This window comes from Phasianus colchicus, chromosome 6 (genome assembly GCF_987193195.1).
Source record: "Phasianus colchicus chromosome 6, bPhaCol1.hap1.1, whole genome shotgun sequence".
In the NCBI taxonomy this organism is placed as follows: Eukaryota; Metazoa; Chordata; class Aves; order Galliformes; family Phasianidae; genus Phasianus; species Phasianus colchicus.
In genome coordinates, this window is record NC_143441.1 from 47,562,197 (window position 1) to 47,578,313 (window position 16,117).

General features: G+C 42.2%; 1 long non-coding RNA gene across 1 annotated transcript; it reads left to right on the plus strand.

Annotated features, from left to right (window-relative positions):
* The first annotated feature begins 11,578 nt into the window (after window positions 1–11,578).
* Window positions 11,579–13,551, plus strand: LOC116238285 (uncharacterized). The gene is made up of 2 exons (XR_016467561.1): window positions 11,579–11,812; window positions 13,257–13,551. It is a non-coding gene; the product is annotated as an uncharacterized LOC116238285 (long non-coding RNA).
* Window positions 13,552–16,117: the final 2,566 nt, after the last annotated feature.

The window sequence follows — 16,117 nt, forward strand, 5'->3', positions numbered from 1 at the left end:
AAGAGTCACCAGGATATTTGGATTAGGCAGGAGTGCTATTTATCCTAAATATATATATATATGCATATATATATATATACATATCATGTTTACACATTATTTTCCCAACACATGTATGTATGTCCTTAAATAGGATCCCAGTTCTTCATACACAAATGCTTTAATTTGCTCATCTGGGAAGCAGCAGCTTTGTGAGCAGAGATGAAGGATGTGGATGGTGCTGTCCCTGCTGGATATCCTGGTCCTTGCAGAGCCCCAGGGGGCAGAGGCAGATGTGCAGCAGCAAGGTGCTGCCTGCATCTTTGTCTGCAGAGGCACTCATTTCAGTCTCTCGCCTTTAATTTGCCCAGATGTTGATTTTAATTAAGCTCCTCAAGTTTCACGGTCTTTGAGATCTCTTTCACTCTGTCAATTTCTGTTGAAGCTGACAGGCAGCGTGATCACAGACCTGCTTCTTCCTAAATTCAGGCTAATGTACGTGAGCAAATGTGACTATTTCCAAGCAGGGTTAATGCATTCACCTGGGGTGTGAGATATCAGCGATGTCGCATGTTATCCATCTGACCTTGAATCTGGGAGTGCCATATGCTCGCTGATGCTGGTGGCAATTTTTTTCCCCTCGTTGACTTCAGTGGGTGTCTGATCGGGGTCTTAATCTGTGTGTGCCTGTAATCCCAATCAGCAAAAGAGCACACTCTTCGCTTTATTTAAAACACAAGCTTCTCATGATTGTCCTTTGTGCAAATTCCAGGAAAACATGGGAGTGGGTGCCACTTTTTGGATCACCTGTTCCCAATAATAAAGACAAAACCTTGTCACCCACCCCTTAGATATGCTCCTACTGGGGGTTTTCAGAGCATGCCCATGTCTTACAATTGTAGTTAGTGTGTCTCCATAGCCATGTCTTACAGTTGTATACCTAGTGTGCCCAAGGCAGAGAGCATAACCCAGGGAATAAGTTGGTCTTGTTCAGTGAGACATACATCCTCTAGCACTCAAGCAACTATCTCCATATTTGTTCTGAGCGTGATCAATCCTGTTTGCTTTGCAAGAATGTTTTAAGGATGTTCTCTTTAAATTTCCCATGGAGAAAAATGGTTAATTTTGCTGGAGAAAACCTAGAGAATATTAATGGCTTTAAAAAGTACTGAAAGAAAAGAGAGAGAATGACGACAATACCAAACATTTCAATTAACACTTTTGGAAAAAAATCTGTTCTCCTCAGATGTGTTTCTCTGATCTTTTGACTGAGACCTGTGTCGTTGGTCTGAATGCTGGTATCTCTGCTCCTTCCATATATGTCCCTGGCGTGGTTATTTGAATTCCCTAAGCCAGAAACTGCTTCATTCATTGCAGATATGTCAGCTCTGCTCCAGGCTCTGTAATAATAACTCTTTCACTTCAGCTGATGAGATCTAGATATCAATCTTGCTGAGGTCACCAAAGGAAAAAAAAAATGAGTTTGGTCACTTCTCCATTGAAGATTCAACACGAGCCATTTATCTTCGCCTAGGGGGCCTTGTTTTATCTGAATTGCACAAAAAAAAAGCACATCTGAGATTTCTCTGAGATAAAAAAAAAAAAAAACCCTCCTTGACACCATTCATTTTTGGTACCTACAATGTCATAGGGATGAAGTAGCAAAAAGCGTCTCACTTTATTAATGCCAACCATCTCTGTTAGAAAGAAGCTATGAGTCTGACCTGAGATCTCCTCAAATGCAAAGAACAAAATCCCAGTATCCAGAGATGTTACACAGAGCCTGTAACAGCCTTTTCTCTGGTGCTTGCTAATACTGAGCGGAGAAAAGGGAGTAAATGAATTCAAGTCTGTTTATCCCCATCTGGTTAGATGATGTGTTATTGGCAGGCCTGGCTGAATTTGCTTTGTGTGGCACCTTATACAAGACACCTAAGGCATATGTCTTCCAGATAAAAGCCAAGTCCCCTGATTAAAGGGTCGAAGCGGAGTGCTGACAGTAGGAAGACGAAGCAAGCTGTTACTGAGCTCTGCAGAGGGATGGGAGTGGAGATTTCAGAGCAAGACAGTGAAAAGCTGAGAAAAGATGCATTTCATCCAGGCAGAGATACACGCGCTGCTGAATGAGACTCAAAATCCTACCTCCATTCACCTCCAAAATACAAACCAGAGAGAAACCCCCACCAGGGCCCAAGTTTGAACACAGGGAAGTGGTGGGGCAGTGCTGTGCTGCTCTCCTGAAGTGGGTCCTATGGATGTCACCAGGTCCACCAGTTGTCTCCACCACTACCTCTCCATCCTTCCTCACTCCCATCTTCAGGCAAGCTGTGAGGAATGCAGGTCATGAGCACATGGGATTTTGGCTTACTCAAGAAAGGCACCAACCTTTATTAGGTGGCACCAACCATCGTTAGATGGCTGTTCAAGCTGGACCAGAACAAGTGTTGGGGACTGAGGGCATCCCTACCATTTCTTCTTTTCCAGTCTGTATTGTCTATTCCTGCAAGGTTTTGTTGTTATATCTCTCCTGGGAACAGCTTTGGGTACCTTCTGGATGTACAGAGCTGAACTTCTTCTGGGGGAGCAGTTTCCATCTCCATGGGCAGCCCTCAGCCCATCCCACTAAGAGCTGCTCCATGCCTGGGGAGAGGCTTCTGGTGCACTGCGTAAGAGGCTGGTGTACAGCATCCCCAAAGCAAAGATTAATTAATGAGTGTTTGCACAGCACTTCAAAGGTGTGAAGAGCCATATAGATGTTGCTAAGTATCATTGTTAATTATGATTAGGTGCAATATTTTAATACATCAATATTGCACTGTAAATAGTGTGAAAAGCAAGAGCTGAAGATCAGCAGCTGCTGCCATTTTATCCTTACATCTGGAGATACACTGACCCAGTGGACACAAGGAGGTCTGGGGGTCTGAAGGGTGTGTGCAGTAGGTGTCAGAAGCCAAAAAGTTGTTTTGGTGTTAACCACCCTGGCACAGACTGTTTGTAAGGAGAGGAAAGAAGGCAGAGCCCATCAAAACAAAACAAAACAAAACAAAACAAAACAAAACAAAACAACACAGCACATAGGAGAATCTAGCAGCTGAATGAACATAATTTCGGTGGCCCATTTTAAGGAAACCACCACCTCACCAGCCTTCACACCTCACCAACAGCAATGCTTCTGCCAAATGCATGTTTTTCAATAGCAAGTTTTATATTTTTGAGCGCTAAAAAGAGTGACACCAGCCTGAGGGCTGCCCCCAAGCAGCCACTTATAGGTTTTCCCTTCTGTCTGGGGAGTACTTGCTGTTCATTGCAGGGGAGTTGGACTAGATGAGCTTTAAGAGTCCAGTCCAACAGAAACGATTCTATGATTCCATATTCCTACAATTTCCACTCTGAGTGTCCATGCCAATGTTCCTCGTGGTTCTCCAGCTGGGAGGAAAGGGACAGACTTGGGAGGTCAGCTCTCAGCTACCTGGGTTTGGGTTTGCCTGCAAACTTTAGGGTTTGTGCACCCACCCATCAATCACCTCAAAACAGGGGAAATGCTGCTCACCACCTCCCCTCTGCCTCCAGCTGCCTCAGTGCTCAGCAAAGGAGCTGTAAATCCAAGGATTAAGCTCTTGAGCCAACACATCTGACAGACTTGCAGTGTTAGGCAAAACCCTGTTAAAATCAAACAGCTGAGTATTCCTCAGGCTGGGGCCCTGCTTTCTCAGTTCCTCACTTTTCTCACCTGTAAGGCTGAGGGACAGTAATTTCCTTTATGAAACAGGCTGAGATGTATGGCTGTAGGGCCTAGAGCCAACTGGAGTTAACTTTTATTAAATGGATTCTGAAGGCCAGGAGGACCGATGTGATCGATAGGTCTTGTCCACATAACCTTCTTCTACACAATTTTGTACTGATCCTTTAACTCATATTTTGGGCCTGACATATTGTTTTTAACCTGTGCCTTCATCCACACTGTGGACCTCCCAAAGAATGGATCTGGCACTTGGTGCTGTTGATACAAGGCTTGATGCAAGGGTGAGTTTGTTCATACTTGTAAAGGGCTATAATTTGATGCTGAAGGGGCAGGAATATCAATCAGTGGTGTATGAATGCTATCAAAACTGAGATTTGCCATAGAAAAGGAAAAAGAAGTAGAGTGGGGAATCGGTACACAATAAATCTACTTAACATACATAGAGAGAAACTTGCAGGGAGTGAGCTGCTCTGCTTCCTCTCCTTTCTGTCGCTCATGCCTTATTAATAATGCTTGTGATGTTAATTTTCCTCTCACATAAATGACAAATACAAAGGTCTGATTTATATTGTTCTTGCTATACAAAGATATATACACAGCCTCGGAGAGAAACTCTGATCATTCCTTCCTCCTGGTAAACATAAATATTCAATAATTAATATTGAATTTTTGGAAGGCTGATCTGTTCTCTTGATCTCTACAGCAGCCTGTTGACCCTGTCAAGTGTTATAGGCAGCACAATATTGAAAACAGGGCCTTCTACAGCTGAATGTACCAAGTGAAGCTATTCAATCCCAGTCAGAAGGTGATATATTACCCAGCTCAGAGCTGTCATCACTGCATTACTGCCTTGCTGAAGAAGCAGCTCTCTGACTACACCCCTCATGCAGTGATTTGGGAATTTCTTGTCCTGTATCTGTTCATGGGAGTCCTTGATCTTTCCCATTCCAGCTCACAGAGAGTTCTTGACCGAGCCAGTGTGGGGTGGCAGGAGAGCATGGGCCTCCTGAGCTATGCCCACTCCTGCCCCAGTGCTGCCGAGTACCTTTGGGACTCAAGAGCATCACTGCCAAAACAGCCATGGAGGAGGAACAGAGAGAAATGAAAGGAAGGAACAGATTCCAAAGCATGCTATTTTGAGGATGAACACTTAAAAAATAATAATCCAAAGATCCAGCACAACAAAATTCCTCCCTGGATCCCTAGGGACTTCATCTCCTTCGTTGCTTGACCTCTCATAACATTGCTGAACTATAAATAAACTTGTGATAGTTATGACACGAGCCAGGCTGCCAAAGCAGCGAGGAAAGGGGATGGAAATGCTATGAGTGATCTCTACTATCTGAAGTGCTACTTCACAGTTTTTCTTCCTAGTGACCAAGAGGAGGGGAAGAACGGACCCAAACAGGTGAAAAATGTCTTTATATTCTGCTCCTTCAAATTCATCCCCTTCTTTAAACTGCTTTAAAATGTATAGGTGCTTTTCTGCCTGTAAATAAATTGCTCTTTTGTGCAATAAACATGTAAATTAGACTATCGAGCATCTCAGATACGAAGTATTTCCTTTTGGGTACCATAAATATTGCAGTGTAGCCCCTGTCTGCGTTAGCAAAGTTTCTGTCTCATAATCAACACATAGGAAGAATCATTCTCACAAAAACATACCTTGTTCCCCAAAAATGCTTCATTGTATGTTACCAGTCAATCCTTTAAGAGTCTGTAGGCAGACCCTTCCTGCAATAAATCGGTGTCACTCCACTGAAGTCAACGGAGATTATATAAATTGAGGGTCTGACTCCATGTGTGTGTCTCCCACTCCCTTATGTATGGTGTGTTTTAATCAGCTGAAGCAGAGAGCTTACTGTATAACCTATTTGAGGAAGGAGAAAAAATAACATTAGAGAAGTGATCTTCTTTATCTAGGGCATGGATTTTCTGTTTGAAGCCTGGGATTGTAATGATGACTGAAAAACAGCTTGCTGGCGAATGTTTGCAGGTCTGTTTGCAACTGAGAAGAAAGATATTCTTTTAAATATTCTAAATAAATTTTCAAGACTTGCTTCTTTATAGAGTGTGTTCTGGTGGTGGCATCTCTGACCGCAGGAACGTTACTTGTATGATGCTGTGCTCCGGAGTTCTGCGTTCTGACCCATTACTGCATCAAAAATGAAGAGATTGAATTTAGTTCCAATAAAATTGCATTAAGCTTGCAATAGATGTTTTTTATTTCCAATTGGATATGGCAGCTCCCTTCTACACAAAAGAACAAAGTGCAGTGTTTCCAACAAAAACCTCCGGAGGTCCTATTTGTGACCTTGCCTCTAGAGCTTCTAACAATGTCCTATTGAATTAGGTTCCTATTTCTTTATCAAACATACCTTCCAACTAGTATTGATGAGTAATTATGGATTGGCAACACTTAAATCTTACTCATGCAACAGAAGCTAGACGATCCAAAACACAACTGAGATGATCTTTCTTTCACAAAGAGATGATGTACAGTAGAGTTTGATATTTATTCATTACTACAAAAGGTGGACATTTTGAACACATTCTTGCTTTTGTAGCTGAGCATCATAATTACAAGCAGACGTGACTTGAATTTTTCTATGAGTATTTAACATCCTGTATTCAGCAAGTTTTCCAGAAAACAATTTATAGGAGTTTAATTTTAAAACTGTTTGTTCTGCCCATCTATTACTTCCATTGGGTGGTTCCATCAGGTTGGATATCAGGAACAGCTCTTCTCAAAAAGAGTGGTAATGCACTGGCACAGGCTGCCCAGGGAGGTGGTGGAGTCACTGTCCCTGGAGGTGTTCAGGAAAAGTGGAGATGTGGCACTGAGAGACGTGGTCAGTGGGCATGGTGGGATGGGCTGATGGTTGGACTAGATGATCTTAGAGGTCTTTTCCAACCTTATTCTATGATTCTATGATTGGCTGCTATGCATTTAAAAGAAAACAATACTATACTGAACGGTGAGCTGTTGAATAATGAATTCTATTATTTTATCCTGTCACACATTTAGGAGCATTCTGAACATTGCATTTATTTTTTGAATGCCTGAAGTTGTAGCTCTACTTGTTTGCAAAGAACAAGCAAAGCAATTCTACAAAATCCCAGGAATCAAATTCATGCTGTTTTGTTTATACTTATTTACCAAATCTGTTTCCATTTTCTGACTAGCTCTCATTGTAACTAGAGTTTATCAACATTTTTCAAATACCAACATTTCAGTGCAACAGATTTGTTTGGGGGGAAGAAGAGGAAATGTTCATTTCATTCCAAAAAAGAAGACTACTTATGAGTCAAATCGTTCCATGTGATTTCTATAAAGCTCTATTTTCAATTATTATTTCACACATCTCGCAGGTTTCTGGGCAGAATCAGATAGTTTTCAAGACATTTCCAAAAAGGCCCCTAAAGCTGTTGAACAACTGCAAATTTCACTCGTTCCTGTTCATCAGAATGATGTTTCTTGAGTTTCCCTATGTAGGACAAGTGTTTCATTTCTCTTCACATCTTTAGTGCTTCCAAGTTTGATTATTATTTTTGTGAAACTATCTAGAATTGTAAGCTTACATGGATGCCCTGAGGACTTTAGAGAAACAATACAGAAAGGATCAGAACAAAATCAATATATTCTTCTCATTGCTTGGAAGGTGATATGTCATGTTATCAGCTTTACTTCTTATCCTGATGTTTCCCTACCTGATTGCAATCACTGATGTACATGGTACGAACAATCTGTGGCACAGGCTTGTCTATAATTTCTCATTCTTATTGAATCCAGTAAATGCCAAAGAGTGTGAATGAGCTTTGGTGAAGTGGTACCTGACTTACAGCCATGGTAGGTGTAGAGGTGAGCCTGGCCCTTATGGCTGGGACTGCTGATCTCTAGCATTACTGATTATTTTATATCAAACATTTCATGTCTGAAATAAGTTTGCCGGTAGTTTGACTTAACAAGTACGGTCTGTACAGCCCACATACTTTTAAAATAATTATTTTCCTCCCACAGCTATTAGTGAAAACTGTGACATCTTCCCCTTGTTCACAGTGATATGTCATCTCTGCTGCAGCACCAGATGGTCCAGGAAAATGAGCAGGAGAAATAAGCGTGTCTATTTTCCCCTTCCTTAACATGGCAAGAAAATAAATGTGAAATAAAGAATGTGTTACCTGTGCTAGGATAAAGCCTCCAGACATGATGGCTCTCTCTGCCAATTTCCTGCTCTGTCCCCTCCACCAGTGCTGCTGTTGCTGGCAGGTGAACTATGAATAGATTTGTCCTTCTTCCAAGCCTGCCTTCCTTGAGGTTCAAATGCAGGAAACACAACCCAGCCATTGTTTTTTGTCAAAGATTGCTGTTTATCATGTATCCCACCTGACCCACCCCATGACTGAAGTCTTCTGTTGGAATTTGGAAAACTAACTTTGATTCCACTATGGGGATCCCGAATGACCTCAAACTGTATTCATGCCTTGTGCTCCTCCAGTTGCAGAATTCTCATTTCTTCTTGCTTATTTAGAGACAGGGAATATGTATGACATATGACATATATACAGGCAGCCAGGTGAGAGCGAGATCTCTTCCCATGCCTAAAGAGCATTTTGTACACTCACACCTGTGAAGCAAAACTTGGAAATGTGAACTGAACACAGTGGAAGAAACTCTACTTACAAGTGCAGGCAACAGACATAGTAGTTGTGAGGCTCGTGCCACTACCAGACTGAGAAGTGGTGCCATGCCATCCATGACTTTTCTTTGCCTGAAAACTGAAGATGGCAGTAAGTCCTAGCAAATATCCTCTGGTTACTGGATAAATAACAGAAGGCCTTTTACTGACCCTCACTGCCTTGCCTTGAGGGTTGAAGACCTTCTTTTCCAGGGGTGCTGGATGAGCATTCTCCAGTCTCATGTACCACCCACCTAGGAGGGTCTGGAGCTGTGGTGTCTCCTGCTGAAGTGTTCCCAGGTCCAGATTTACTTTTATCCAGTTTCAGTATACAGGGATGAGGGAGAAAAGAAAGGGGAGCTGATGGCCTTCCCAGTTCTCCTGCAGCCAGGGTTTCCTCATGCACTGAAAACATTTCATACACAACTCCCTTGCAAGAAGCTTGTCACCCAGGTTGGAACAAGAGTGAATTAAAGGCAACCTGGGCATTAGCTCCAGATAGCACCTTCCCTTTCACTGTGTCTTTCCTTTCAGCTTGAGCTAGAGTAGCTATAACATCCTATAATCCAAACTTTCTTAAAACTGCTGCCTGAAACCGCTACCCCAGCTAGCCAACTTTGCTCGGTGCAACCACATTTTTCATGGTAGACATGTCCTTCGTGTCCTGGCAGAGGTTCCAGTCTCTCACTTTGATCTACTTGCATGGGACATAACAGCATCCATGAAGATATGAGCATGAAATTCAGCTGGCCTTTTGTTTTAGTTTGCTGCTGCTCATCAGAATGTTTGTTAATCCTCAAGTTATCTTCAACTTCTGCACCAGTGATTACACGTGTCAGAGTTTCCTAATACATGTTTCTTATTCTCTCCCTTGAAAGCCCTGTCATTTATCAGATAATAGAAACAGTATGACTGAAACGAACTGCAACCCAATAAGGATATAAAATATTCTGAGTGAGCATCTTATGAAGAAAAAGGTCCTGAACTTCCTCCAGTGATAGCTTGACAAAAACATAGGAATAAAGAGCTGTTTTCCAAAAGCACAGATTGGGTCATAAGGATTTTCTGGCCCAAATTACAGCTATTTATTTCTTCTCACAGCCGCCCATCACAAGTGGTTTGAGCACTCACCCACAGTTCTTATTCTTGGCAAAATGCCATGCTTCCATTTTCTTTTCATTACTGACCTACAATAAATTGTACTGATGTCCCAAATGCAAAAGTCTCACCAGTCCATTATCAGTCCCTAGAGCCATCCTTTTACATGTAGTTAAACTTGGATCTCTCGCATCTCCGAGGCCTCTCTCATTTTCAGGCCATTTTCCATTTAGATTGACTGAAGCTCTGAAAGGCTAAATGATTTGGCCAGGGTCATCGAGTGAGTATGTGGCTGAGCAAGAGAGCCCCTATGCACGATGACAACTGTAACCTTCTCCCCAACCCAAGCCCCCTGCCCTGAGCCCTCAAGCAGTATAAAAGGATTTTATAGGCAAAACATCAGCTCACAGCAAATTGCAGATCCTTAAATAGAGGAGTTTATAATGGAAATACTAAGAGAAACCTGACTGTAGCAGTGGAATAGTAGTAATGCATTACTTATTCCATTAATGGCTGTGTTCTTAATAGAAACAGGTTCATTACATGGTAAGGAGCAAAGTTTGCATTAAATAGAAACATCATTTGGTGTTTTATTGATTAAAAGGAGATTAGATTTCCATGATGTTCTTTAGCAAATAGGATGCCTCGGAGGAAATGTATATATTTATATTATAAGGAGGAGGGTTTTATTACAGCATAATGGAAAGAAAATGTATCTCATAATGATAGTTTATATCACACAAGGGATCTGATAACTAAAAGTTTAACTCTTAACCTAGCATTGGCCCTGAAGTCTGTATTAATGAAAAACTAAGGTTTTCTGTTGGATAGCCTATTGTTACTGCTGCATGTGACAGCAAGGTTAGACCCTCTCAACTTGACTAAAAGGCACAATCAAATCTGTCCCTGAAGACTGCAAAACTGGCTTACGTGGAAGGGGAGAACAGAGAGGGCAAATTACTACACTGAAATATTGGCATCAGCAGAAACATAATCATCTCCAATCAACGAGTATGTGGTGTACCCTTGTTTCTCCCTGGATCCTTAATGGTATAAATATCAGCAATGCTAATTACACACCAACTAGTTCTTTCATGTGCCTTTCAGGCACATGTGGCTTAGAAAATGTGTCTTTAATAAGTGTCAGGGGCTGTGGGTGAGGGGCTGAATTTCAGCTGCGTAAGGGCCACCCTTCCCTCATTGCAAAGGGTTTAACTGCTGATACCATGGTGCTGATGTGGATGTCTGGATGGGTAGCCTCACTTGAAAGCAAACACCTGCACATCCCATTGTGCAGTTTAAGCAGAGATACTCCAGGCAATAATGTTTAAATGAATACCCCAAAGTGGTTGGGCTATCTGAAATACTCCTCTTCCTTCGTGTGTGTCCTCCCTGAGATTATGTCCCTATATGTCTTCATTCACAGGTATGTGGCTTGAACAAAAACCCACCGCTGTTCTGTCTGCCGTGAGTCAAATCCATCAGGTCAGTCAACAGTTAATGGTAAAGCTCCCATTAACTTCAATGAAACCTAAATAATTCTGAGGAGTTCAGTTAATGTTAATAGACGTCTAATGCCAGTAACTAACAATATACCTTTAACAAGCTAGTAATTTCTTGACAGATGTTGGACTAGTAAATATTCCAGTGGGTCTTTGGTGATAGCTGTTTGACAGCTTTGGAAAAATGTCTCTCAAGGCAAAGAAAAATGTCTTTCCACCAGCCGCCCTGCAGATGGTCAGGTTTTACAACTTGGCTGTATTTTGATGCCCTTTTTTTCTTTTTTACTATGGCTGAAATATGCGTGATAGGAAGGAAATACAGTAAATGTAGTTTGGTTGGCTCTACCATTCAGCCAGAGCACAGTATTATGGTTCCTAAGTGCTTACTGGCAAGTATGGTCTGCTCATTTCTGGTCTCTCTTTTTTTTTTTCTCTAAATGCCTGAAAAATAAGGCTGAGGATTCCAGTACCTTAATTTGAGCTTTTTCCTGGGAGCAGGCAGCAGCCTTAACTACTCTTTCATCAAGTGAAAAAATCAGGAAATCAGGAAAAAAATTCTTCTCAGAAAATGTTGTGATACATTGGAACAGGCAGTCCAGGAAGGTGGTGGAGTCACCATTCCTAGACGTGTTTGAGAACTGTGGAGATGTGGCACTGAGGGCTAGGAGTTAGTGGGTATGGTGGGATGGGCTGATGGTTGGGCTAGATGATCTTAGTGGTCTTTTCCCAGCTTTATGATTCTATAATACTGTGATTCTAAGTGATGTAGAAGGCTCCAGCTGTCTGGAGAGAGAACATTTCAGTGTTTCCAGGTGGGTGCAAGGTGTGAGGTGAGAAAAAAAGACTATTTTAGAGGTCTCCCAGGTCTTTAATATCCTCACATGAGAAGTGTTTCTTGCTGTGATGTTCATAATCCTTGAATCCAGAAAAGAGGCAAATCTGTTCAGAAAGATCTGCTTGAGTTTGCAGATAGTCTGGAAAAGCAAGAAAGATGGGAGCTGCCCTGATCTTTCAACTGGAAATCACAATGTACTTCATCCACTGCCTCCCATGGCCCAACTTTGTGTTGTCCACATGCGCCACAAACAAGAGTTTCCAAAAGCTACACAGAATCACACAGGATGTAATCCAGCTGGTCTGCAGGTCATTATGACAGTAAGAGGAATAAGACTAATGCAGCTCTGGAAGATAGTGAGGCATTTCCAGATAAGAATGACAAAGTTTTGAACAATTTGTGAAGTAATTTAATTTCTGCAGAAAAATCAAGGCACTTTCATAAAAGGGCCTAAGGAGATGGAGAAGTTTGAATTGTTTTAGACATAATTAGAGATGAAGGCTGTTCCCTAGTTTTCACCCAAGGATCGTAGTTTTCACTGGTGCCACACCTGAACAATGAGATCAGTGCTGCTTTCAGCCACCCTTTGTACTTGCCTACCTTTGACATGTAACATGCATGGGAAATCTCCTTCACTCACAGAAGTTCACTAATCTCAAAGGGCAGATCTGGAAAAAACTGTGTCTGTAGCCATGTCTACCTCCTGCCTGGCAGCCTGCCTTACGCTGCCTGGCATGAGCTCTACTTCCTGGGCAAAGAGCAAAGCTCCCAGTACTTACTGGTTTTATAGCAACAAGGCATAACAATGATATAGTCCAGCTTGGGCCTGATTCGGCTTAAAGCATGCAAGGACTTTTTTCAAGGAAACCATTTTTGTTTGGATAATATTGAAAGTCAGCTCAGTGTGTTTCATGGTGCTAGACCTGGACAGGAAAATGGCTGATTGGATGCGTCTATGAATTCCGTGTGTTCAAAAATCTACTGGGAAAATGCCAAATAACTTCCTGATCCAAACCTACCTGAAGATAAATGCTTATTACAGAGTGTGCAAGAAATCACTGGCCTTGTGTTTTAGGGGTTTGTCTGGCATGGGAGTAGTGAATTGGCTGGAACAGGGGCAGACAACAGTGCAGGATGCATCTCTGGTGCTTCTTTGTTGGTGCCCCAAATTGGCCAGCACTGAGGCTGTGGCCATAGAACTCACAGTTGTATTTCATCAAAGGAGAGGATCTTGTTCTGATGGGGATCAGGCAGAGCAGAGAGGTGCAGCTTGCCCTGCTGGGTAGGGGTCTCTGACTGAACTAGTCACCCTAGGCTTCCTCCATCATCAATGGAGAAAAATTGGTGTGATTTATCTAGCCTTAAAGCGTCCATTGTAGGATGAGCCAAACTGCACAATAAAAGTGTCTGCTTCGCTGCAGGGACATGGAGGAGTCAGGCTGTTCAGCTCCAATGGAGACATTCAACTGCCAGGGCTAACACTGGGTCAGACGAATCTCTCCCACCAGGCTTTGGACACTCATCTTACTCAGATGGCTGTTAATGTGCTGGCTGGACCAAGCAGCGTCAGCCCAAGCCAATGATGATGCTTTACAGTGTGTCACTCACTTCTTTGAGAGCTGTGCTCTTTGCAATACTGACTGGAGATGATTCCGGCAAGTTAAATTTTTCATTTGTTGATTTCCACTGCATCAGAAATATAGCAGTAAAATACAACTTTTTCTTATTGTGTTTATTTTTGCAGCATGAAGTATAAGTAGTTACCCTGCAAGCTGTTGCTGAAAGCAATCCTAGTATGCAGATAAAAATGAGTATTAGATGGGATTGGTTGAGATGCAGAGAAGAAAAACAACATGTTTAAAGATCTAATGCTTATGTCTGTGCTCACAAATAAACCAGAGCCTGTGGTCTGATCTTGAAAGCCACTGGCATCTCATGGCTCATGCTTATGCAGCTGAACTCCCTCTTACAGACAGAAATTGGCAACTCTCTACAGCTTCCTGAAAGGATATTGTAATGAGATGGGAAACGGCCTCTTCTCCCAGGTACCAGCAACAGGACAAGAGGTGATGGCCTGAAGTTGAGCAAGGGGAGGTTCAGGTTGGATATTAGGAAAAAATTATTCTCAGATGCAGTGGCACAGGCTGCCCACGGGGGTGGTGGTGTCACTGTCACTGGAGGTGTTCCAGACCATGGAAACCTGGCACCGAGGGACGTGGTCACTGGAGATGCTTTTGGTGACAATTACATGATTCTGCAGGAGTGTCAATCTTCACAGTTTCTGGTTTAGCTGAATGAACGTGGTAATCAATATCTGTGAAGCTTTATATCTGGCCACTGACTGATACTTTAAAGAACATAATTTTGTCATCATGTTTATTGCTAATAACAGTGACAAATAGTGACAGTTATAATATCTTGTGAGTAGCTGGCATGGAACAGAGACGCCGCAGATGGGAATTAGTCCATTTCCAAAGCAACAACTCCGAAGATGACAAGTAGGCATCAGAGAAGAGGATGGAGGCACCTGTAACTTGTCGATGCTGAAAAATAGTAAGGAGAGATTGTCTGAAGAAGTGAGATTTAAAGACAGATTTGGATGTGTGAAGATAGAGGCCCAGATTCTCAACTCTTCCCAGCTGCTCTCAAGATACAACACAGCAATAAAATTAGGATTTGAAGCTCTGGGTGGCACAGAACTGACAGATCTCAGTTTTCCTTTGATGCTCTTCCTAATCACTTCAGAAGGATAAAGCCAGAAGCCCTACTTGTTTAGGATCAATTTCTGACTGATTTGGGTTGGAAGAACGCATAGTCATCGTACCTCCCTTTGGCTATCTACTAGAAATATTTCAATGGACCACAGTGGTCCCAGGGAACTTGCTGCTGCAAAATGATGGTTTGTGCAGCAAAACAAAGATGAGAATGGGAAAATGTAGAATTAAGAAGGCCAAAATATTTACAGAGAAGCGGGGAAAAGGAAAGATAAGGTCAGAGTCACTACAGAAGGAACAAACTGTATTTTCCCTGTCCCCTTACTGCATCTGCTATCTAACACATTCTCTCTCTCCTTTTCTCACTTTCATTTTCTGCACAACTCAATGATGAAACTGCTCATGACTTTATTTTTGGCATTCCAATGTCTGTGTCCACATGAATTTTACTCATCTGTATATCTCAAACGAATGAGATATGAAATGTAATTAAGCAAGCAAATTAAATTAGCATGATTTGTCCTGTCCTTGTTCTTTGCCTCAAGTCCATCTCTTACACGTTTCCATGAATTATGGTTTCTGTGGGGAAGGAGATTGAAGGCCTAAAGAGAATAATGTGTTAAAATTAGCATGGTGCTGAGACGAAATCCTTGATTTAGGCGCATCTCACATTAACGGCATTAAAAGGTCAAGCTCCATCACACCTTTTGAGCAGCAACTATTTCTGAGCTATACTTACTTGAGAGAAGAAATGAATGAGGAAAGATGAAGGTGTGCAAAGTATCTCCTCGGTCTCCTCCAATGTATGCTCTTGCAGCTCAGCCCTGTGCCTCAGCCACCATATGAATGGTCGGGTCGGGTGAGTAAAGCAGAGGAATGGTGGCATGACTCAACACACCTCTTGGACTTTGAGGTGGAGAGAGAAACTGTAGGTGAATTTCATCGCACTTGGAGTGGGAAAGTTACTCTTGATGTTTTCCCTTCACTTCCACTCCACTTCCATCTAATATCTGTGCTTTAGTCAAGTTCATGGCAAATCTACACAATCTGAGCTCTCTCTATTTAAATCCTTTTCCTCTTTCCTACATCCTTCTCAGCTCTCAGCCTCCTTTAAGACATGATGGTTTCTTGCTGTACAGTGCCATCACTGAATTACACATAACGCCAGGTACTGTTCTCCTCCAGCTTTTGCATCCTGTGAGCTATGCGAAATCTATTAGATGTACAGTCCTCACTGACCTGTTACAATTAAGGAAATGTTGTTAACTTAATCTAGATTACATAAAGAAGTAAGAGTTGTTCCTGGTTCTCCTCCTACTATTCCTAAGGCTGATTTTCCCCTTTACAACTCCATTTTCCTGTACATCAGTGCTACTTTTTCCAATCTTGATGCTTCGGGAGGCATCACAGAAGAACTAAGTTTTGTGGCCTGACTCTGCAGAGAGAGGAGGAACACATCCTGGGATGGAGGTGTGTGTGCTTCTCCTCCTGCTGCCTCTAAACATTAGGGGGAATTTACTTCAAACGGGTTCCAATATATGCTTTTCCTTTCAGCCCTGTCTGCTCTT